Consider the following 25,699-nt stretch of genomic DNA (forward strand, 5'->3'; position numbering starts at 1 on the left):
CCCGCCTGCCCTTCTCTCTCTCTTCAGCCGTCCGGTTGGGCCTGTCACGGCGCCTCCACCCGAACCGCGCGACTTAGACGCTAGGATAGGCTCCTCTCTCCAGGAAGAGGCGGGATTTAGGTAACGACGTGCTCTCCTGCAGAAGTAGCTGATGCTCTCATTGGCTGCAGGACGTTTGCCTGTGGGAGCGGGCCTTTCGGAGGAGACCGGAAGTGGAGTCACTGGGAGGTAGGGTCCGGAAGTAGGGGCTGCCTCTTAGAATAATAGTAATTTGCTGTCGTGTTGTTTTTTCTTTTTCTTTCTTTCATTCCTTTCTTTTTGAGCTTCCCGTTGTTTATTTCTAGAACTCCGCAGTGCGCGGATCTCCCTCAGTGTGTGAGTCCATGGGCCTTCCGCTTGTGGGCTCTTGGAGCTGCTAGGGCTGCCCAGCGTCATCCACAGGGCGTGCACTTGTTGAGTAGTAGTGGTATTTAGTTTCCTCTAATTTTAATAATACCATTAGATTAATCTCTATTGCCCACCCCCCCTGCCCCATCCTCGTTTTTCTTTCTCCGTTTTATAGATGGAGAAACAGGCACTTTGACGTGTTCGAGTTTGCGTAGTTTCTGGAGTTATTCAGAAGTCAGGGGTTTTCACTGTTAAGTGTGTTAGAAAATTATAGGAACCCTCTTACCCCCTTGACTCCATGTGTGTGGTTTATTTTTTCTCGGGCAGCAGAGGGATCTTTTCAGAATGTTGTCATTTTTTTACTCTGGAGGCGTATAGCAAAAAAGAGGGCAGGAAACTCAAGTGAGGAGTTGGTTTATGATCTGTATTCGTCGAACCTGTGATACCTTCCATATGTAGGGCAACACAATGATTAGGAGGTTTGAGTTTCTGCTATTTGTGTATACATTGTTCGCTACTGCATACCAAGGTTTTGTTTTCTTTTAAACCATAACTAACTTGATTTTTGAATCCATTATACTGAATTGTCAAAAGGTGGTCAGATACACTAATTAAGTATTTTGTTGAGCGCCTGCCTTATTCACAGAATCATGAGATTGCAGCATAGGAACAAAGATGGCTTTCTTTTAAGAAATTTAATGGGGACGGGGAGGAGGGGAATAAGAAACGTATGAAAACATACAGTACCCTCCACCTATCAAAAAAAAGTCATTTAATGCTCTCTTGTAATTGCCTTACTTTATACCTTCCAAGTCTTGCCATTCAAATTAAACAAACTTAATTTAGATATGGAAATTATGTTGTGCAACTCATTAAGCTTGGCTTCTAGAGTTAGTAAACGTGTCTGTAGACATTAGAACTGCCTTTGCTTTTATGTAAAAATTGTCTTGGTCTTTGTGACACTTCAGAGTAATACTTCTGTATGAAGCTGTGCTTCAGGCTACCTGTAAAGAGTTATCAGGAAGCTGACGTTGTTAGAGATCACAATTGATTTGCTTATATTTATGGATTATAATTAATTTTAGGCCATGGATTCTTATGTACCTGAGCTCCAAAATAGTAGAGAAAAACATTTGTTTGCCAGTTATTTTTAAGTTGTTCATAGAGGAATACAAGATGAGGCTGAACATATATGTATAATGTTTATTGTATTCATGTAAAAAAGCAAACAAAGTTAATCTGTCATGCCTTGAAATCTTTGGGGAGGCGGTAGCTGAGCTTCATGGTCGTTAAGCACTTAAACCCCTGCTTTTGATTTTCATTGCCAATGAGCTAATTTAGGTACTATCTTGTATCACTATTTCAAAAGTCATCTTTCTGGCAGCTTTGCTGTGGATTCTCATCTCAAACCATCTGGGATCATTTTCTTACTAAAAATAAAATCTATGTCATTCCTTTGTTCAAAAATTATTATCTGTCTTGCAAAATTTCCAAAATTGGTTTCATAGGTTTTCTAGAGTTGTATGTAAAAATAGTGCATATTTATATTTTCTTTGGAAAGAGAGCACAGGTTTCCTCAGAGTTGTGAGGATGAGTTAATACAAGTAAATCATCTAGCCAAGTGTTTGGCATATAGTAAGCACTCAGTAAGTTTTGGATATTATTGTGTGTATGGTTTTCTCCTACACTCAATTAAAAGCCCCCTGAGAGGAGGGATAATAATGGAGGGATGATTGACTTACATGTGTTAAACACTCAATAAAACGTTTTTTGAATTCAATTGGTATTGCCTTAATACCACTAAACCACTTTCTCTCCATTTTCTCTTTTTACTCTGTGTCTTGTGTTAATGATAGTTGATGATTTCCTTTTACATTATTTACCTTTCATTCACTGATATTCACATAGATTAAAAGACAATGATTTTGCTTAATTGCTTGTTTTCTCTGATTCTCAACTAGCCTCCATACCCTGAGGCTGAGGTTCTTTGTGGTCCAGTGTTTATCTTTGTTTCCCCTCCCTCTCTCCCCCTTTTTATTCTCTTCCTCCATGGCTCTTGGATTAAGACCATAAAAGTTTTGTTTGATCTGGCTATTTCTTTCACCTTAGAGGTGCTTCTCTTAACATTTCCCCATTTTCAACTCCATTTATTTGCTCTTCTCTGCAATAAAAGTACTCTAAAGAGTTCTTTATGCACCATTTCCCAGTGCCTCTTTCTATTTCTTCTTGAGTTCACTCCAAAGTGGCTATTACTCCCACACTGCTTGAAGATGTTCTTGTTAGTATCACCAGTGATCTCTGGGTGTTGATCATTCTCAGTTCTCATCATATTTGACCTGTCAGCAACCTTGGACACAGTTGTTCACTCCCATCTCCATGATACATTTTCTTCACTTGATTTCCAGGACACCATACTCTCTTGGTTTTCCTTCTACCTCTTTGGTTGCTTCTTCTGTGTCTCCTCTGCTGGATCCTTATATTCTTCCCAATCTTTTATTGTTTAAGTGGTCCATGGATCAATCTTTGGTTCACTTCCTGTCCTGTGTATACCCCTTTTGATGATGTCATCAAGTCTTATGACTTTAAATACCATCTGTGTACCAAAGACTTCCACATTTATATTTCTAATCCCTTCTCTGTGTGAATTCCAGACTCATATATTAAATTGTCTACCTCTGCATCTCCATTTATGTATTTAAAAGATACCTCAAACTCAAATAACACAAACTGAACTCCTTTAACCCCAAATCTGTCCCATTCCTTCTCATCCTAGTTGATGGCAACCCTATACAGCCAGTTGCTGTCATCTTTGACTCCTTACTCTCCCTTCTTTTCCGTCAAATCTATCAGCAAATCCTGTTGTCTCTCTCTATAAAATATATCTAGAATTCAACAGTTTCTTACTATTTCTGCTGTTAGAATATTGATCATCTCTTGCTTGGATTTCTGTTAGTAGCCACTGTCATTTCTTGCTTGGATTACAGCAGTAGTGTTCTAACTGTTCTCCTTGCTTTCTTCGATCCTTGCTGCCCTACAGTCTATTCTCATATGATAGCCAGAGTGATACTTTTAAACCGTAAGTCAAAAATTGTATTAAAATGTAAGATTCTAAATACAATGTGTTATCTTAGGTTGGATCCTATTACAGACAGAAGACATTAGTGGAAAATCTGGTGAAATCCAAATAAAGTCTAGAGTTTAATTCATAGTAATGTATCAGGGTTGGTGAGGTTTTTTATTTGTTTTAATGCTTAAAGAAATGAAATTTATTTCTTACAGTTTCAGAGGCTGGGAAGTCCAAAGTCCAGGGAACACATCTGGTGAGGGCCTATTCCTGGTGGTGACTCTCTGTAGCTACATAGGATATCGCATGGTGAAATGGCTGAGACTCAATGTTGATTTTTTAATTTTAATAAATGTACCATGGAAATATAAGATGTTAACATTAGGGGAAACTGGATGAGGGGTATGTGGGAACTTTACAACTTTTCTGTAAATTAACAATTATTCCAAAATAAGAAGAATATTAGCTTAAAAACCTTTTATGACTCATTTGACTTGTGCTAGAAGCTGGCATTCTTATATTGATCTGTAAGACTCTATGTGATCTGGTCTCCCATTACCTCTCTGGCCTCATGTCTTTGTATTCTCTCCCTCCCTCACTTTGTTCCAGCCCCACTGGCCACCTTGTTTCTTAAATACACCAGGTCTACTTCTACCTTAGGGCCTTTGCACTGGCTGCTTCCTGTAATTGTAATGCTTTTCCCCAGACATCTACATTGCCAAATCATGCTCTCTTTTATATATTTGCTCAAATGTCACCGTTTCCGTAAAGCCTAACCCAATCTCCCTATTTAAAATTGCAGCTTTGCAACTGTCTGAACCCCCAATCACCTCTGCCCTCCCAGTCTCCTCTACCCTGTTTTATTTTCTTCCTTTAGTATAGCACTTTTCACTATACTATATATTTTGCATATTCGTTACAGGTATTTTTGTCTTGCCCTATTAAAATGGAAAATCCACGAGAGCAGGAATTTTTATGTTTTGTTCTCTTATGCCAAGAGAACGTTTGTCTGAGGCATAGAAGTACTCAGTAGGTTTTGGATGAATGAATGAACTTGACTGGGCATTTGAATTTGTAATTCCTGATTTGTAATCTGAAACACTGAATTATTTATCATTTCCATATATCATGCTATTTCTTGCCTCCAAGTTTTTGTTCCTGCAGACTCTTCTGCCTTGAATACCCTTCCTTATCTTTCTTCTACCCATAAATCCTTCTCACCTATCTATTTCTCCTTTAAAATTCATATTAGAATAACATGAAGAAGACTTCGCTAAAGTGTCAGGCTGGCTTAAATGCTACTTTTCAGAGGAGATCTCACCCTACCTCTGAACTTCAAAAGCTGGTATTATAATTCTCTTTGGCTATTTATATCTCACTAGAGAGCCGGGAATGAATGTATCTTTCTCATCTTTGGGTATACAGGATGTAATCAATGAATGTTTTCATGGCATGACCAAACACACTCAGCAATGAAGCAGTAGAGTTTTGATTTCAAGCTGGGTCTTCTGAGTATAAAATCAATGCTCTATTTGCTACCTTGTTTCCTAGGAAAAAGGTGACTGTCTTTAAAATAATATAAAGATATCCTTTTTATACAAGTAGGAGGTAGTTAATGCATTTTATAGCCCCGGGCAATATGCTTCACAAATACTTGTGAAACTGCCAATGCTGATGAGAATGTGAGTTGTGCTTTTTTCTTTTCTTTTCTTTTCTTTTTTTTTTAAAGATGACGGGTAAGGGGATCTTAACCCTTGACCTGGTGTTGTCAGCACCACGCTCTCCCAAGTAAGCCAACCGGCCTTCCCTACATAGGGATCCGAACCCATGGCTTTGGTGTTATCAGCACCATACTCTCTAAAGTGAGCCATGGGCCGGCCGCTGAGTTGTGCTTTTTTCTAAGGCATTGGCTGAAATCATTGATCTGAGACTATTGTAGTCAGCAAATTTTTAATGAACTTGGGCTCTTTGGGGGACAGAAACACTGTTGAGACTTGTTTTGTCAAAAAAGAAGTAATTCATGCTAGAATTCTAAACTGCTCAGGAGGTATTCATGTTTTTTCTAGTTGCCATTACTGCAGTAACTTTATTATTTATTTATTTATTTTTTGAAGTAACTTTATATTAGACTTTTGCTGTGTGCCATTGAGCTATCCCAGGGTGTTTACATGATACTGCAAAGATTTTCTCCCTGTGATATGGAAATTTGCTCTGAAGGTTGATTGAATGATGATTAGTGTGCTAACATGATTCCTGACACTTGGCACAAATATTAAACTAATTTAGCATCTAAAACACTGTTAAATCCTAAATAAGCCAGACTTCCCAACTAGTCCTTATGATGGCATTATGAATCCAAACTGTCCTCTGAATATCATCATCACTGTTACAGCCTATAAACCAATCGATTTTATCTTTACCTAGGACTAATAAAGAAAGAAAGAATTTAACTCTATAAATAATAAAAAGACTCAGCATTAATAATAGGGTTGAAAAAGATGATTAGTCTTGGGATTAAGTTAAGTAATCAAAACCAAATATTACTTGGAGGACACTGTATCCTAAATTTGTGCGTTGTTTCCAGAGTTTTACCTACCTTATAGAAGTGACAAAAAATATTGAAATAAGTAAAGAGTTCAACCTAGTCTTTTGATAAAAGGATGCTTTTAGCTTACTTATATATCATTTTATCTGCATGGTCAATGCGAATTGTATTGGATAAGGAAGGATCGTGATCAATGGGAACAGAAACAAGTGACTGCTAAAAAAAAAAACAAGATGCAACCAGTGTTGAAGAAACTTGTCAAAGTCCTGACAGTATAAATATTGACATGTCTTAGCATGCTGAGACATGTCAATATTTACCATAGAATTTGGAAGTTACCAAGTTCCTGTTTAAGAAATGTGACCCTAGCATTGAACACAGTATATCAATAAATAAGGAACATGTCCAAATGAACAGCTGCTCAGAGAAAATAGGATTACATCTGTCTAAACTTTGGGGGATGTAACAAGTTAAAGTTTAAAAGTTTATGATGATTCTTTGGTAATTTGTAGGTAGATGCTTGCATAGTATAGCATACCAATATAGTTCCATATGTGGATTCAACTTAGTTTTTAAAAAATGACAGTGTGGTTGCTATTTATAACTTTGTAAATTAGTGTGCTATGATACTCATGAATACATTGAATTTGAAAACTTGCCTAATATTGTGTTTAGGAACCAACCTCTCATTTTTAACATTGTTCTTACAGAGAAATTAGCATAAGTCATGAATTAGATATTACTTTGGGAGCAAAAATTATGTGCTCTGAGAACTTCTTAAAAAGCAATATAGAAAATTTAAGTTTCTGAAGTTTAGATGTGTTGAAGAAATCTGTCCTGGTTATCATTACCTGACAACTATGTCTCAGAAGAAAATCTGTGTAGTAAAAAGCAAGTAAAGTTGATGTGCTTGGCTAAACATCACAGATCACCTCTGTTAATTCCCATATGAATATCACTGCAACTTAACAAAGAGCATTTTGATGCAAAATAGAGAGACATTTTAAGTTTTTATATCAAGTCATTGGAACCACACAATCTTCCGTCTGTTTTATAGACTTCTAGAAGAAGGTGAACCTTAACATTCTTTGAGTGACAGTCCTAGAAGAACATAAAACATGGGCATCAGGACTTGTCTTCTCATTGGTTCTCTTTTCAGATGGCAGAGATTGATGACTTTTTTGTAGTAATCTAATCGTTTAACCACATCCTAATGTTATGTTTATATGTGAAGAATGTATGAAAAATAGAATCGAGGTCATATTCTGCCAGAAGCTGCATTTTTTTCTATAAATATATAAACACGAAGAAACAAATATGCTCATGTTCATTAATGGTGTTTTTCTTTCTCTATTTTTACTTATATTCTTTATTCTTTTCTGTTAATAAAAGTAATGAGAAAGCAATACAGTTTTAGAATTTAAATTGACTATCCATTTTTTAGAGAGAATTTGCCAATATTCTGAGGTAAGATGTTGGGTTTTGAGGAGAAAACATTAGACTTAGTAATTGTTGACCTTTAAAAACTTGGAAAACATTTTTCATTATCTAACTGAGACTTGAACCTTTGTTTTGAATGGACATTTATATTATGATTTTTTTTTTCAAGAATCACTAGAGCCTTATGTAAAATATTCACCAGTTGTCTTCTTGAACCATCTGTTACCAGTTATTTATCCTATAGTGATAAAGTTTTTCAGTGTTTTCAAATGTCATGTTTTTAGATTTTATGAGACTGTAGGCATATTAAGCTGAAAATGTTAAAACTTCTTGTGTGGCATTGAATATTATGACTTTAATATAGTGTTTCCCAAAGTGTGGTGCTCATACCACTGACAGGATACAGGTTGAATATCCCTTATTCAAAATGCTTGGTACCAGAAGTATTTCAGATTTTGGAATATTTGCTTATATATTATGAGATATCTTGGGGATGGGACCCAAGTTTAAACATGAAATTAATTTATGTTTCATATGTGCTTTATACTCATAGTTCGAAGGTAATTTAATATGCTATTTTGAATAACATTGTGCATGAAACAAAATTTGTGTACATTGAACCATCAGACATCAAAGGTGTCGCTATCTCAACCACTCATGGACAATCTGTGGTTTCACCATCATTACTGACTCTGAATTTATATGCTACTGATAAGCAATCATTTTCTTTCACTTTTTCACACATAAGTACTTAACAGTAAAATATACAACATACAGTTAATATAGTGAAAACATAATATGTTCAAAGGAAATAAGCAGCATGGTAGCATCACCAGAATACCTGTATCAGATGTTAAACAACAGCAACAGCAGACAATGGTAGGCTTTCAGTCTTCACCTATCGTGCTGTGTTATGATTAAAAAGTTACTGTACAAGTATTTTATTTTTTTACATGAGAAGAAAAATGATCAGCATATACTATTAAGTGGCATATGTTCCCTGAGACTGATGGATTCACTCTTTCAGTACACATTCCAGATCTTTATTTTTAGCTTTATGCGGTGTTTTTCTGTTTTTTGCTAACTTCTGTTCATCACTTTCAGCATAGAACTTAAAGAGTTTATCCTTTCTGTTTCTTCAGGTCATGTACGGTAGTTATTCCAAACACCATACTCTTCTGTAAGATGTTTCATACTTAACACTGCTGTCCATTTCTCCAACAGTATGACTTTCTGTGCTATAGGTAAACATTAGTGCTTCCTCTTTTTCTTATCACTGTTACCCAAATGGCTGTCTCTAGGCCTTTTTGACATTTTCAACAATATCTTTACACCACAGAGCAGAGAATATACAAAAAAAAAACCCCAGTGAGTAATGCACGTAGGTTTTGGCTCCACATGGGTAATTGTGGGGAACCTGCCATTGTCATGTCTGGTGTGCAGATTTGTTGTTTTATTATGCTTTGTGGCTGTGCTTATGTAGGGGAATCTGGAGGTGCACATAAAAGATATATCACAGCTGAAGGGGCCAAAAGAGTTTCTTCCCCCAGGGGACACTGAATAAACTGTGTGTTGTATGCCTGCATTTGACTGCAACCCTTAACATGAGGTTAAGTGTGGAATTATTCACCCTATGGTGTCATGTTGGCTCTGTTAGTCTGTTTTGTGTTGCTATAACAGAATACCTGAGACTGGGTAATTTATAAAGGACAGAGGTTTATTTCACTTGTGGTTCTAGAACAGCTACATCTGGTGTGTACGTCAGGCTGCTTCAACTCATGGCAGAAAGCAGCAGGCAGCCAGCAGGGACAAACAGATCACATGGCGAGAGGAAGCAAGAGAGCTTGAGGGGAGGTGCCAGGGTCTTTTAAACAACCAGCTCTAGTGAGAACTAATAGAACGAGAACTCACTCATTACTCCCCCAACCTAGGGAGAGCACTAATCCATTCATGAGTGATCTGCCCCCGTGACTCAAACTGTCACACTGGGGACCAGATCTCCACATGAGTTCTGGGAGGACAACACATCCAAACTCCATCACTGGCATTCAAAATATTCAGATTTTGGAGCATTTCAGATTTTGGATTTTTGAATTAGGGGTGCTAATACACATTACTTATATAACTTTGTTGCAGGTGTCGTGAGATAATTCAGGTTATGAGAATTAAGTGATTTGCTGAAGTGCATATAACCAACAAATAACAATGAGGATTCCTACTGAAATCTGTTTCCAAAGCCTGACACAAGGGTGGCTTAAGCAAAAGGGAGTTTCTTGGCCTCTGTCTTAGTACATTCCTGTTGCTTGTAACAGAATACCTGAAACTGGGTAATTTGTAAGAAAAATCTATTTATTACAGTTTAGAAGCTGGATAGTCCGTAGTCCAGTGGGCGAATCTGGTGAGGGCCTTCTTAATAGGAGCTCTCTACAGCAATCATGGCGAGAATGGCCTGAACAAGAAAGAGTTAAGCTTCTTGCTCTTCTTATAAAGCCTTCAGAACCAGGCCTATTACTTCATGAATGGATCAATCCATTCACAAGGGCACAGTCCTCACAATCTATTCACCTCTTAAAGGCCCCATCTTTTAACTATAATATTTGGATTCCTAACTCTCTTAACACTGTTACAGTGGAGACCAAGTTTCCGGTGCATGAACTTTTGGGGGACATGTTTGACCAATAGCAGTCTCATAACTAACACATGCACGGTTAGATCTAGGTTCTGGTGCAGTTGGAATTTGGCCTGAGCTACTGTATGCCTCTTAGTTCTACTTTGTGCTGTGTTGATTTTGTTATCAGTAACTCCAGGCTCACAAAATCATAACACCAAATCCAGTAGAAAAGAGTTATATTCTTTGTAATGCAAATAGAAGTCTTGGAGTCAAGCCTCATTGGTCTTAGTTGTCCTAACTGGAATCATTTGCTTATCTTGGAATCAATCATTGGGGTTTAGAATGTCATGTTGGCTTAGCCTAGGTCTGTGCTCTACCCCTCGAACACTAGGAACAGAGTCAGTCTGCTCAATGCCTGTGGGCTGAGAATAGCAGTGGTGGGAGTCATTCAGAGCTTTGTGGTTATTAGCAGAGAAAGTCTGTGTTGGGTGGCAAAATCAACAAATTCTCTCTAAATATTGGATGGATGAATACTTTTCACTTCAAATGCTGTGAGGTGTGGACCATGGCACTGATGGGATTCTCTGACCAATGCTTAGAGATCACTAACAATGCTGAATCCTTCAGTTGGGAGCTTTTTGTTTGTTTGTGTGCTTGTTTGATTTAAGGTACTCACAAGAAAAATTATAAACTAGAGTCATTCCAATTAGTACAAATTAAATGAATTTGGCCAAATTGAGTTAGGGCCAGTTACGTGCCAGGGACTGTGTGATATGTGTTTGATTCATATTGCTTAGGTCAAAAATCTAAGATTGCATGATTCTAATGATATGCCACAGGATGGGAAATTTTGGAAAATATCAATACATATTCTGATTTCTTTACATGCAATAATTAAATATACATATAAAATGGCTCATATATTGAATACTTTGTACTATTAATTTGTAACATGTCTTGGTTTTAAGAACAAAATGTTAATGTATAACCAATAAATATTGAAATAATTTCACTTATTTTTGATTGTTAGCTTTTCAGTTGAATATGAAATATTTGTCATCTTTTGTGCTTTTGATACAATATTGCACAGCAAAATTCACTAGTACATTATGCACCAGTGTTTCTGGTGTAATGCTTATTAGATAGGAGTATTTACCAAAGAGCCAACACTGAGTTCAATACTTCTTTAGATAGGCTCCTAAGTTTTGAAGCACTAAATTATATAAGAATAAGTTTCTGATAGATGCCTTTTTTTCTCTTTTTACAAATATTCTCTTCAATGAACATAGTCATCCTGGTGATCAAATAACACTTCTTGAAAACTCTTCATTTTATTATGGAAAAAATAATAATTATTACAGAAAATAATAAAGTACACATATTATTATGGAAAATTTCAAACATACAAATGTAGAGAGAATAATGAATTTCCATGTACCCATCACCTAGCACAACAATTATCAACTCATGACCCATCTCATTTCATATATATCCTACTCAATGTTTACTCTTCTTTCCTAACTTACTTTGAAACAAATCCCAGACGTTATATTATTTCATCTATAAATATTTTAATATGTATCTTTAAAAAATAAGGATACTTTAGAAAACAACCACCATTCTATTAATGTAACTACAAATTTAACAATAATTTTCTAATATCATGAAATATTGGATGTCTTCAATTTTCTCAAGTTACTTCATGAATTTTGTTGTTTGAATCATGATTTAAATAAGGTCTACAAATTGTAGTTGTTTATGGCTTTTAAGTCTCTCTTAACCTACATATTCTAAACCCCTTATCTCTTTTGTATTTTTTTGTTGAAGAAACTGGGTCATTTGCCCCCTGGAGTTTCCCATAATCTAGATTTTGCTGATTGCATCCCCTTAGTAACATTTAACATGTTCCTTCATCCCTTGTGTTTTCTGTAAATTAGTAGTTAGATCCAGAGGTTTAATCCTACTCATGTTGGATTTTTTTTAAAACATGAATATATCATAGATAGCAGTGTATAGAGAATTGATGGGTTTTATCAGTGAAACATATTTAAGCCATTGGGTTATGAGTTCTTTTCTATTTATACCACAAAATACACTGTTTGGCTTTAAGACAAAATTTGTATCAGGAAGGAAAAGAAGTCAGAATGTGGGGCAAGGGGAAGAGAATACTTGAATATATTGACATATTATTGTCATAAATCTGTAAGTTTTGTAGTAAATCTTCACTTTAATTTTAGAATAAGTTGGGAGTTCCTGTAGCTGTCTTGAGCCATATAAAGACTCAAAGAAATGTTTTTGTTTGGGATTCCATGAGTTCTTTACATTAGTATAAGAAGGATAGAACTGTATACTTCAAAAGTTTTCTGTTCTTAGAATAATCTAAAATAAAATCAGTATATGGGGAGAAGGTATGATAACCTCATTTGAAGAAATTTGCCTGTATTTGAAGTTCCCACTTGGGAAATTCTGGGCTGTACATCTGCTCAGGTGTTAGATCCGTATAATATATTATTAACTTCTTCATAGGCTAAGGGAAGGCAATTCAATCCTAACCTGAAGTGGGGAACAATTAAAGGTAGAAGGTAGCAGTAGTTCTGGTACCTTAAGATTTATAAAGTGAGAAAATTTGGAGAGATAGCTAGAGCTAGGAAGTAAAGTCAAATATGAGACTCATATAGAGACTCTCTAGAGTTGAGACATTCCTTCTCAGCAGTATACAAGGGGTCTTCAAAAAGTTCATGGAAAGATTCATATCATCTTTAATTCTATTTTTCCACAAACTCTTTGAAGTACCCTTACATTCGATAGGCCTGGATTTGAATATGCTTTTATCCTTACTTAACCTTGCTGAATTTCAATTTTGTCATTACTAGAGTGGGTGACTATGAAGATTAAAGCAATATGTACCAAGTTCATGACATGTGCCCAATACATGTTTGTTCCACTCTCTCACTGACAGCCACATGACTTGAGTTCTTAGGAGAAGTTAATGATATATTAAGGCTCTATCATTATTATACATTGTAACTAGCTATATATTTGCCTTAATTTAATTTTTCAGTGTTTATCAAGTTGTTTTCATTATCAAATTGTCTCTCTCTTTCTGTCTCTTCTCTCTTTCTCTGTCATTTTGTTCTGAGTTGAAAGAACTCCCTTAGATGTTAAATCAGGCATACCTGAACTGAGAGTTCTCATCTAACTATCTATCTGTGATCTTCATGTCCTGGAATGTCCTAACTTGGTTGAATCTTATTGGCCATCAGCTAAATAGATACCACTATTACACGTAACCTCCAAATAGGGTATAACAAAAAAAATCAGGCATTTCCAAATAATAGGTCTTACAAAATTGGTCATGATCATCATTTGTTCATTGTTTGAGCAAGGGAGATATCATACTAAAATACACAAAAAATTAAATACCACCTGGTTTTTGAAAATGTAATAATTTATTTTGATGGATTTCTTTAGTTTGGAGCTAGGTCCCCTGCTATACAGTAGTTTCTCCTCCTATCCATGGTTTCATTTTCCAAAGTTTCAGTTATCTGTGGTCAACCATGATTTGAAAATATTAAGTGGAAAATTCCAGGAATAATTCATAAGTTTTAAATTGCATGTCACTGAGTAGCATGATGAAATCTTGCCCCATCCCACTCCTTCCTGCACGTGATGTGAATCATCCCTTTGTCCAGCCTGTCCATGCTGTAGACTCTTCCTGCCTGTTAGCCACCTTCTTGGTTACCTTGATGGAACCACCTTCTTGGTTACCTTGGTTACCAGATGGAACACAGTGCTTGTGTTCAAGTAACCCCTATTTTACTTAATGGCTCCAAAATGAAAGATTCATGTTGCTGGCATATTGTTATAACTGTTCTATTTTATTATTAGTTACTGTTGTTAACATCTTATATTGTCTAATTTATAAATTAAACTTTATCATAAGTATGCATGTTTAGGAAAAAACTATACATGGGGTTTGGTACTATCCATGGTTTCAGGCATCCACTTGGGCTCTTGGAATGCATTCTCTGAAGATAAGGGGGACTACTGTAAAGAAAAGCATGTACTTTAGTTGGCATTTTCCTGGATATTTTATGTTTCTCGTGTTTCATTGGACATTCCTGTGCCTTGGCCAACTAGGGATATTTATGCAGGCAGAATTGAATTTAATAGTACACATTTCACTTGTTAATCAAAGGTAATTTTCAAGGCATTGGAATTGCATTGTTGTTGCTTTTGGTAAGTCTACTAGTTTATTGTTGGTATTTCAATTTATGAATGTTGGATTCCTAATATAAACATTCTCATATCTCTTATTTTTGTTCACTTTGGTGATGTAATTTTTTTATGTTAGAAAATGCAGTTAGAAAAATAACTTCATATGCTATGTATCATGTATTTGACATATTTCTTATTATCTTACTAGTACTTTAACTCCAATGTAGCAAAATTATATACTGCTTTATATATATTTGCTTTTTTTTTTTTTTTTACAACTAAAAAATTTAGTTCTAGTATTTGTAGAACTCTATTTTGTCAATGTTCTTCTAACTGGATTAAAAGCTTCTAGAGGGAAGGTGACATCACTTTTTTTTTTTTTTTTTGACTCTGCTAAAGTTCTTATTGAGCATAAAATTTGTGCAAAGTGCTTCCTTAATGAATGATTGAGTAGTTGATGGGGTGGAATTTTTTAACTGGCTTCCTGCAGGTTGATGTCATTCATTATTTCAACTTAATGGGAAGTTTTGTTTTATGTATCAGGTGATTCTGAAACTATCTCAACTTTGAATGGTTTTCCATATCAGCTTTTTAAATTTTGCATTGCAAAATTAAACTTGCTTCTCTTGTACAAAGTAGCTTCATTGGTTACTAAACATTTCATTAATTCTTCTGGGGAAGTTTTTGCTTAAAAAATAATTATTTCTTGTGTTTTCTAAAGCATGTAATATTTCCTACTTCTAACTAATGAGTAAATCATACTTGATAGTTCCATAATTTGAAGATTGTTGATGATTTCGTTGTGCTTTATAGGCACAAATATCTCTGATTCAGTGCTATTTTAGAATCCTTTGAAGAAGGCTAACAATCTATTTAGGATTTAGTTTCAAAATTATGTTAAGTTTGTAGCCATAAAAAGGCTACCAATTGGTTAATCTTTCTGATCCATAAGGTACTATAAAAAGGCTCTTTTCTTAGCTGTGTGGCCTTATTTCACTGCTGCTTGCTATAGGTAGTGCCACTTATGTAGGCGACTTTCTTCTGCTAGACACTGCCATTCCACACTTGGAAGTACAGCTTCCTAAATTCTGATACTTTAATAACAAGTGACTTCTAATCTAGATTAACTTCACTGCTTTCTTCATTCAAATGTTGTAGAGGCCAAAACATGAGAAACCAATAGAGTAGTACTAGAATTCTGAAGCTGTCAAAATTCCATTTCAAAGAGTCACTAGCTATATACTCTTAAGTTCCCTCTGTGACTTAGTATGTGCAATTCAGCTCAGATCCCTTTCTGTTAGGAGAAAGAGCTGGCAAAGAGTCTCTTTGAACGTGATTATCCTGATATCCTCCCTACATTAAGCCTCTTTTTTGTTTTTCCCCCGTGGGGGAATAAAGTGAGTGACAGCTGGGATCCTTGGAAGCCAATCAGAACTGCTTTCAAGGCTCTTGGACCTTGAAAGATGAGCAGATTTTGACAGGTACAAACTAGTGACTGGCATTTTAGGAAAGGGAACCCTATAAGCAAAAGGCAATGATTCAGAACTTTTTGTATTTATCCTTTAGGTCTTAACTTAGCCTTACTTCCTCCAGAAAGCTTTTTGTGACTCTCTCAATTTGGGTGCTTCTGATCTACATTCTCCTGTCCCTTTTTACTACCCTGTTATATCTCTTATCACAGTGCTTCGTAACTTATGCTTATTTGATTCCCTTGTCAGGAAAGTATAAATGTTCTGAAGTCAGGGGATATCTCTATTTTATTTATAGGTCTGTCCCTAGCACCTAGCATAGTACCTAGCATCTGGCCGGATCTAAATTAATATTTATGCCTGATTTGACATATTTCACTCTATTTGTGAAAGACTAAGGGCCTCCTTAGCCAGTGACATTGGAAAGTATCATATTTATCAGGTAAAGCTCTTGTATTCCAAGGGCTTGAGGACAAAGGAGTTGGTTTCAAATCCAGTAGAGGTTACAAACCCATGGCCTTAAAAGTTGGACTAAGGCTGTTTTGTTAGTCACACTGAGGTGTTTTCCAACACTAACAACCAGTTCTCTAATTCTCTAATAGCACCTGGGTGTCCAACAGTTCAATTCAATTCTAACACTATCTACTTAGAGTTAGTGTCAGATTCCACAGGTTAGTGAGCTCAGTACCACAAGACTGCCTACACTTCAGATGCCAATTGCAAGCCCCAGGCCACCATACTTCTTACCAATTGGCTATAAATTGGGGATTCTCCTGACAACCCTCATCAAGTTTGGTAATTTGCTATAATGGCTCACAGAACTCAGGAAAACACTTTATTTACCTTTACTTGTTTAGTAAAAGCATGCAACTCAGGAACAGACAAATGAAAGAGATGCATAGGGCAAGGTATGGGGGTGGGGGCACAGAGCTTCAATGCCCTCTCTAGGTGTGCCATCTCCTAGCACCTCAGTGTGTTCACCAACAGGGAAGATCTCCAAATGTCCTTGTTCAAGAGTTTTTATAGAGCTCAGTCCAAATATATTTGTTATTAAACCACACACGCTCAGTGTTTCTTAAAAAATATGAGCCAATATTTAAAAGTCAGATGATTTCTGCATAAAAATAAGGATTTATCATGTGTTAGTCTGTTTTGTGCTGCTATAACAGAACATCCAATATTGGGTAATTTATAAACAACAGAAATTTATTTCCTCATAATTCTGTCCAGGAATTCCAAGATCAAGGTGCTGGCATCTGGTTAGGACCTTCATGCTGTGTTATAATATGGTAGAACACATTACATGTGTGAGGGAGAGCAAGAGAGGGCTGAACTCATTATTTTGTAAGGAACCAATTCCCATGATAATGAGCACAGTCCTGTGATAATGGCATTAATCCATTCATGAGGGTAGTGCCCCCATGACCCAAACATCTCCCATTAGGTCTCACCTCCCAGCACCACTGCTTTGGGGATCAAGTTTCCAACACAAGAATTTTGGGAGACACATTTAAATCACAACATTTCACCCTGGCCCTCAAAACTCATGTCTTTTCACGTGTGAAATATATTCACTCCATCCCAGTACTCTCAGCACCAAATCAAAAGTTCAGTGTCTCATCTAAATCAGATATGGGTGGGACTCAAGGTACAATTCGTGCTGTGGCAAATTCCTTTCGAGCTGTGGGTCTGTAAAATTAACTTATCTACTTCCAAAATACAGTGGTGAGACAGGCACAGAACAAGTATTCACATTCCACAAGGAAGAAATAGGCAAGAAGCAAAGGGTAACTGTTCTCAGGTAAGTCTAAAACCTACCAGGGCAAATAACATAAATCTTAATGCTCCACAACAATCTTTCTTGGCTCCAGTCCCACGTTCTGGGCACACTATGGTGGGGGTTGGTCCCCCAAAGCCTCGGGCAGTCCTGTACCCATGGCTTTGCTGGGCTCAGCCCATGTAGCAACTCTCATAGAATGGAGGATTATGACTGCAGCTCTCCCAGGGTGGCATTGCATGCTGGTAGCTCTACAGTTCTGGGGTCTCCAGGGTGGCCCTGCCCCTGTGGCCTCCACTCAGCATTGCTCTAGTGGGGTCTTTCTGCAGGGGCTCTGACTTCATGATTCCACTGGACATTGCCCTAGTGGAGACTCTGTGGCCAGTTTGCCCTATGGTAAGTCTCCGCTTGGCCCTTGAAGCTATCTGTGACATCATTTGAAATCCAGGTGAAAGAAGCCATGCGTTCACAGCTCTTGCATTTTGCAAGCCTGTAGAATTAGTACCACGTGGATGCCAGCAGCATTTATGGCTTGTACCTTCAGGAGTGGCAGGACAAGCTGAATCTGAGCCCACATGAGGCATGGCTGGGGTGGCCAAGGAGCGCTGCACCAGAATGTGGGGAGCAGAGTCCCAAGGTTGCCTTTGGCAGTAAGCTTGTGGTGGATGCCCCCTGCTCATCCCTGGAAACCATTCTGCCCTTTTAGAGCTCTGTGCTTTGGGGGCCTTTCTTCCACTGTCTTGATTAATAGCATCTGGCTTCTTTCTATCCATGCTAATCCCTTTATCAAAGGGTAGGTAGCTTGGCTGTACCCTTGCATGCTTTTTAGTTCTTTACACAGCCAAGCTGTGAATTTTCCAAATCTTTATGTTCTGTTTTCCTTTTAATTATAAAGCCCATCTTTAAATTATTTTTCTCCTCTCTCATTTTACTGTATGTGTTTAAAAGAAGCCACACAGCTCTTTCAATATTTTGCTTAGAAATTTCTTCTGCCAGGTATCCTAGTTCATTGCTCTTATATTCTGCCTTCCATAAAGCCCTAGGACAGGGAAACAATTCAGCCAGTTCTTTGCCATTTGTAACAAGGATGGCCATTACCTCAGTTTCCAGCAAGATTTCCCTCATTTCTTTCTGAGGCTTTATCAGAATGGCCTTTACTGTCCATATTTCTACCACCGTTCTGATTATGATTGCTTAGGTAATCTCTAAGAATTTTCAGACTTTCTCTACATTTCTTCTCCTGAGCCTTCACCAGAATTGCCCTTAATGCTCTGTTTATAGCTATATAGGCTTTTTTCTAATTTGCTCCTTTAAACTCATCCAGCCTTTACCCATTACCCAGTTCTAAGCCTGCTTCCACGTTTTCAGGTATTTGTTATAGCAACACACCACTCCTTCAGTACCATATTTTTTTATCTTAGTCTGTTTCATGCTGCTATCACAGAATAGTTGAGACTGGATAATTTATAAAGAACAGATAACTATTTTCTTACAGTTCTGGAGGCCGGGAAGCCCCAGATCAAGGTGCTGGCATCTGGTGAGAGCCTTAGTGCTGCATCATAAGATGGAAGAAGGCTTCACATGAGTGAGAGAGACAGTGCAAAAGAGGACTGAACTTGTCCTTTTATAAGGAATCCACTCCCATGATAATGGCATTAATTAATTCATTCATGTGGGTGGTGCCGCATGACCCAGACAACTCCCATTAGGCCTCACCTCCCAACGCTACTGCATTGGGATTAAGTTTTCAACACATGAACTTTGGGGAACACATTCAAACCATAGCAGTTAGTTTCTTGAGTAATCAGAATGGCAGATCACCAAGGACCATTACTTATCCAGGCTCAGAATCTATTTTGCACTGTATTGGGAAAATACAGGAAAATAGTCAGGGCCCCTCAGATGTTCAGAATCTTGCCGAATATTTGATGTAAATATACATGTGCGTCCAGGTGTTCCTTGGTTATTGTCTAATGTAATTGTGCATGTGCTGGGCTATGGACTTGAGTATAAAGGGTGAATGGCTTTGATCCATGGTGCCCCCCACCCACGGGATTCCTGGCGGGGGGTGAGGGGGGTTGGCACAGGGAGGCTACTACTGCTGCTGGAGGCTGTTGCTGCGAGTTGTTGCTGCCAGGGTCCCTGGGACCCTCCGACAGGCTGCTGCCACCACCAGACCTGTAAGCTGCTGGATCTGTAAGCTGCTGCTGCCATTGCTGAGGACTGAGCTCATGACATCTGCTGACGGCTCCCTGGATCTTTCCCAGCTACCTAGCATGGACCTGCGTGTGAGGGGTCCGGGGACCCAGCCTGGCCTGGGAGGGGTCTGGTGACCCAGTCTGTACAACGGGTTTGAAAGGTCTGAGCCCTGACAATACAAATGGGAACTTAGTATAACTAAAATAACAAAGCATTTTGGCTTTAGTTATGATTTGCCTTACTTGACAACTGGTGTAGTTGTATAGCTTTATACACTGAGTAGTGGTTACCACCTTTATATGGTTACTTGTAGATTCCAGTTTGTCACAGTTCCTACCCCTCATGCAGTGGATGCTTATCGGCTTACACCTGACCTGCATGGCCCCTGGCGGTATTGGAATTTGCACCATTGCTAAAAAGAACAAGGCTTGATTTAAGTTTTAGGTACAGAGTTTCAGTTCACTTTGAGAATGTTTCACTGAAGGGAACTCAGAAGAGAATCTTCTGCTTATACCTTTGAATCTCCTCCCACTATTGTCCAAAATATATTCAGGGAGGTGGTTGAAAATTACTTAGACTCAGAAATTGCAGCCTAGGAAATAAGTATGTAATTACTCATCCAATCAGCAGTGTAAGTCCTCCTGTACTGTTTATACTGCTTACTATTATTTGAACTATCTGAAATTGCCATTTTTATAAGTTAAAAAATTGACAATTTTATGTAGTTTTTAAATATTTTTACATAGTTGAATTAGGTAGTATGAGCAACTGAACATGTTATAGTTTTGTTTTTGTTTTTTCCCAGGATTAAATCTCATTTCTCTTGTACCCAATCTTATCATTCATCCGCCTGTTTGCCATTAAAAAACAGGCAGATAAATGGGTACAGTTGTAAGTAAATGGTGGGTTTGTGAGTGGTGGAAAAAGTACAGTGCACGTCTTGTTCCTTTTCCATACAAGTGCTTTTAGTTACATTTCAGTTCTGAGCAAAATGCTTTTCAAGTAGAAAAGACTGTATATAAGCTTAATTAATGGTGTTTCATAGGAACACCCTCACTCTTATGAAATTGAAATATAAGAGGTGTCAGAAATTTCAAGGTTTAGGAAATTGTAATTACTAAGTTCTCAGTGAAAAGAGACTTGCTTAGTTAATGCTGTTTTCAGGTACTATCTTACCTCTTCAGTTCCGTGAAGTATCATGCTCACAGGAAACTGCAGTCAGAACTAAAGTCCTCCTGACAGTCTAGAAAGTTCCCAAAATAAGTATACTTCTATCTTTTTCCACCAAAGTTATTTGTAATCGAGAATGGCCATTTGATGAATATGAAGGAAGTCCACAGTCTTGGAACTTCAGGTCCAATTTTAACGGCATTTTGGATCTAGGTTTCTATGTGGGGAATTTATTCAAGTGTTAGATCATTTTACTGCTTTTTAATACCTACTTCATCGGGTAAGAGAAAAGGAGAGGAAGTGAAATTTAAATGAATCACTGAAACTGATGATTATTAATGTTGTTTGTGAAAGATAAGCAGAGGAAATGAGCAGTGATATGATATTTAGAATGGCAGCAGCTGGAATTCCACAGTCATGAAAATTGAGAATGGACTATGACCTGGCAGAGATGTAATGTCTTCTTTGGACATCTGTATATTACAAATTTTTGAACAAGATTATGTTAACAGCCATAACTGTTTTTTACTAATTTAGGGTGACTAGCCATATAGGTTTGCTTAGGATTGAGAGATTTCCTAGGACATTGAACTGTTTTAAAACTGGGAAGATCCCAGGCAAACCTGGACAAATGTTTACCCTACTTTTCATTTTCAAAATTATTAGAATGGAGTTAATCCTGACACGATTAGAAAGGTATTTAATAATCCTATAAATTCTTTACCCTTAAATTTTGGAAAATTCTAACTTGGAAGTATTTCAGTAAAATACTTTAATAGAAGGGGTTGCTGATAGTTTTAATTGCTTCAAAAATTTAAGGGTAAATTGATTTAGTAAAAGTAAAATTGTAATTTACTTTTTGATAACACCAACCAGCAAATGAACATAGTACTAATAGGGAAAAAGCTACAAATTATTAATTTTAAAAATCCTCAATGTGGAAATTCTGACTGTCAAGCTAGGGCTCACAGACCCCTCATGTCCCTTGTACAGATTGCGCAGACTGGGTCACAAACCCTTCACACGCAGGTCCACAAACTAGGCAATAGGAAATGATGCTGGGAGCCGTAGATAAAAAATTAATAGGCTTTATTCAGAGGTAGGAGCAGCTGCCCTAGTGGCTTCCAGGAACGTCCTGAGAGTGCTGTGTATCAGAGCCGGTAGTCATTTATGCTTAGGTCCATAACCCAGGACACCTGGGTGCCCATGTGCAATTACATTAGATAGTAACCAAGGAACACCTGGGCGCACGTGGATTTTTACAGCAAATACTAGGCAAGATTCTGAACATCTGAAGGGCTCTGACCATTTTCCTGTATTTTCCCTACACTGACTAAAAGATAAACATGTCTTTAAAAAATACTAAACAATAAGAAATAGTCCTTTTCTTTTCACTTAGTTTTCCTGAATTGTTGTGTGATGTTTGTTTTATCAAGTAGCCTAGTGGTTGTTACATAAACCTTTCCTTTTTGTTTAGTAATAATATCTATTCTTGTCCTTGAATTTTGTAATGAGATAGGACTTTTAAAAAATCTGTCACTACAATTTTGGCTTCCAATTTACATTTGCTTTCTTTTCCTCCTTTTTTAAAAATAAGGTCAAACAAAATAATGTGACCAGGAATCTAATTACAGACTTAGCAGCATGTGTTGTGTGCTAATCATTGTGAAGTCACTTTAGGTATCAGCCTACTTTTCTCAACAAGGGGGCTCTTAAGTTAATTGCTTCATTAGAAACATGAATTTGGCTTTTTCTGCTCTGTAAGTACAACTCCTTGGCAGAGCTGCAGAAGTTTGAACACCTGCAACCCAAGCAGCTTGAAAAGAAGCCATAATTTACTATAAAGGAAAAAAAAAAAAAAGCTTAAGTTAAAAATGGTGTTATCAATGATAGAGTGTTGTAACTAACTTGAGCTGACCTAAGAGTGTTGGCTTCTCTCCACTGTCTCTTATCAGCATCCAAAAGGGCATACAAAATTCTTTGTAAACTAATTTAAAAAGCGTCTTGTTTATTCAGAAGCAGCTATGAATGGTATTTGTTCAGACCATAGATCACATCAATTGCATACCAGCCAACAACTTATTTCTCTTCTAAGAGAGTGGCCAAGTATCAAAGACACAAAGTACCAAAGATAAGCTTCTCAATTCTCAACTGTTCTGAGCTCTCAATAAAGCTACTTATGTACAAATTGGGGTGGGACTCAACTGTTTCCACCTGCAGGCTTGTCTTAGATCCGTGGCTCTGGCTGGGAGAGGTGCTGATACTAGTGTGACCTTTAGTGCCCTTAAAAAACAAAACACAGGCTTTCTTATAGCCCTAATCAATCAGTCTCTCTGAAGAGGGTTTCACCCCCTTTCTTCAAGTAGTCTTGAGGCAGAAAACTATGGCTGACTATTTACAAGGCTGGTGAAAGCAAAGATTGTCAATTTGCTGAGTCTTAAAAGACATTCCACTTTATCATTTTTTGTTTCTATAGTTGATTCATAGATCTTTTGTATTTGATATTTAATGAGAGGGTGACCTCAAAGTAAAAGAATGAAGTACTTTCAAAACTGGTTCAAATTGTTATTATCAGGAAATTAAGACTTCCCTGATACGAAGAAAACATTTCTGAGGCTACTTAGGCACAAAATACTTATAGGTACTGAGTTGTCATGTGGGTTATTATTATAAGTGCTTAAATATGGTTCACAGGTAGCATCCAAAGTTTCAAATCTGAATTTACTAAATTTATAGAATCTTTAAATAAAATCATTTTATTTTTGTGAGAAGTGCCTAGAATTAATCAGAAAATAGGAAAATACTTGAATAATTAAAAGTTATTTTTAAAACTAATCTGATCCCCAAATATCTTCTTAATGTTATTGAGATTAAAGCCCTTTATATTATTGTGAAAGTACAGTGAGTCACGGACAGGCATCTGGAATATTGAATTTTAAATGAATTTGTCTCTATAGTTAGAAATTTGTAACTTGATTCAAATATGGTTTTAAAAAAGGCAATGAAACCAATTGCTGTTTTAGAATAATTCTAAGTGGGGTATTTTCCTTCCACAAAGTTATGTTAATGCTAACAAGAGCCATGGTTCTCAAGGCACATTTAAGGAGAAATGGGTGTGTGTATGCATCTGTATGTATTTGTATGTAAATACTATAAAGGCAAAATATAGCATTCCATAAGTAGTTCCTATACTTCCCCCTCTCTCAAATTGTGAGTTTTGAGCTCATTAGAATTACGTAAACCTTTAACTATGTCTTTTTCAATGACTGACATAGAAAAACCATAACACACATTTTCCAGTAATTTTCAAATTTAAGGATTACAGAACATGTGAGTAATTTATTGCATGTTAAATGTATTGACTAATTGATCTAAAAAAAAGTATTCACAAATGGATAAAACATTTCAGAACTAAGAACATCTACCTAGGCAAAGGGAACCTCATTGTGGGAAAAAAATTTGACTAAAAATATTTTTTTTAAAAATTTTAATGATTATAATGTAAAAGTTACAAATTTAAATGTTTAAAAATTTTTAACATGCTTAATTGATGGGGCTACAAGTATTTTTTTTAATGTTTCTTATTGGGAAGAATAGATAGTTTTCTGAGTAAAGTTTAGTTAGAAATTAGAATTACTCCTAATTTATCAATTTGGAGGGGTCAGTATTATACCCTTAATTTTACATTTTTTTCCTTTCATTCTGGGATTTTCTCTGGATTCCTTATGCCCTTTAATGTAGGAGAGTACAGCTCTGGTACTGTATAATTAATTTTCGTACCCTGACCCTGGGAGATAGAGATTTATAGTAAAGAGCTAACCAAATGGGTTGTTTTTGTTTTTGTATTCAGTTGTAAATTGAGAAAAAATATGTGATACCATAATAGTTTCAAATTGAGAAAGCAAATTAAAATTCCTAATTTATAAATTTGCTGTTAGTAGTAAAATTATTAATTAGTTATCAATGAAATACCAATTAATAATTTACTTTTAGATTTTTATAGCATATTATGTATAGGTCATAAAAATTTAAAGCAATTTTACACCCTTCTCCCACAAATAAAAGAATAGAGAATATTCTTTTAGAGTTTTTAGTATCATCTAGTAAGAGATTCATGCTGTATGGTTAAAGAATAATAAGTTTTCATCTTTGAATTATGTGCTTGTTCCTGGTTTTGACTTATGTTTTCTCTTTGCATATTTGTAATTTTTATGTCATTTCTCTAGTTTTGTTGGTTAGCTTCTATAGTTTGGGTATCTTTAATGAAGTGCTAAGGTTTTACCAAGTGACTTAGATAGAGATATAAGTGATATGCCCACATAGTATTGATGATTGATGTCTCCTAGAGGCTTGTTTTTAATGGCAGGTCATAGAAGTCTGTGCTTGGATTTGTTCTGCTCAACATTTTCATAAATGATTTGAATACTTAGAAGAGAGGTTTATCAAATTTTTAAATGACAGTGTCAGGGAGATAATATAAATGTGTTGGATCACAAGAACAGAATCACTATTCAGTGTAAAGTTGATAAGCCAAACATAAAATATGAAATTGTACCGCTGCAAAAAAAAATCAAACAACAAAAATTACAAACATAGAATGGAGTAAATGTGACTTAGCAACAACATACATATATGGAAAGACTTAAGTTTAGTTGATATTAAACTCAGTAGGAGTCTGCAGAATGATGTAGCTGTCAAAAACGAAATAAAACACCACCCCAGACACAACCCCTGTCACTCTCACTACCATTAAAAACAATAATAAAAATCAAATATGGTATTTTCCTTGAAATTATAGAAGTGTACTATTTATGATGAG

General features: G+C 36.5%; 1 protein-coding gene across 2 annotated transcripts in view; it reads left to right on the top strand.

Annotated features, from left to right (window-relative positions):
* The first annotated feature begins 170 nt into the window (after nucleotides 1–170).
* The window catches only part of XRCC4 (X-ray repair cross complementing 4), a 274,482-nt gene continuing 248,953 nt past the window's right edge, over nucleotides 171–25,699 (top strand). For both annotated transcript variants that reach the window (XM_063086598.1, XM_063086599.1), the window contains exon 1: nucleotides 171–228. The gene's annotated coding sequence lies outside the window, so the exon portion shown is untranslated. The remainder of the gene's footprint in view (nucleotides 229–25,699) is intronic.

Source organism: Cynocephalus volans, chromosome 2, assembly GCF_027409185.1.
Source record: "Cynocephalus volans isolate mCynVol1 chromosome 2, mCynVol1.pri, whole genome shotgun sequence".
NCBI lineage: Eukaryota > Metazoa > Chordata > Mammalia > Dermoptera > Cynocephalidae > Cynocephalus > Cynocephalus volans.